Source organism: Sinocyclocheilus anshuiensis, unplaced genomic scaffold (assembly GCF_001515605.1).
Source record: "Sinocyclocheilus anshuiensis isolate Anshui unplaced genomic scaffold, SAMN03320099.WGS_v1.1 scaffold1065, whole genome shotgun sequence".
Taxonomy (NCBI): domain Eukaryota; kingdom Metazoa; phylum Chordata; class Actinopteri; order Cypriniformes; family Cyprinidae; genus Sinocyclocheilus; species Sinocyclocheilus anshuiensis.
In genome coordinates, this window is record NW_015555804.1 from 1,065,496 (window position 1) to 1,065,996 (window position 501).

Genomic DNA, 501 nt, shown 5'->3' on the forward strand with positions numbered 1-501 from the left:
TTATTCTTACAATAGCCTTATGATTTTTTGCTCAGAAATTCTGTGTTGTGTATTTACATTTTTTAAGGCATAAAATATTAATTTAATCTATCTTTTAAGTAATAAAATTAAACAAATTTTATTTTTGGAAAATAAAGGTCATTTAATATTACAATTAAAACACTGAAGAAATATTGTATGATTATTCCTTAAAAATAAGGTTTTAATAAATTTAGTAGTAGTAGTAGCAGCCTATTACGTACATTCTACTGAACAATAGTAATATATTTCTGCCGCAGTGTCTTCAATGTCCTCATTGGCAGACGTTAATATCATTGGAAGCGTCACGCACGCTGAAGTACCAGTAGTAAACAAAACAAACAAAACCCGCCATTCATTAACACAGAGACACGCAGAATTCATATTTAAATAGTCGTTTGTGGCTTAATATTTACAAATACCAATGGGAGTGGGAGTGTGCTCACTTGTGTGTGTGTGTGTGTGTGTGTGTGTGTGTGTGTG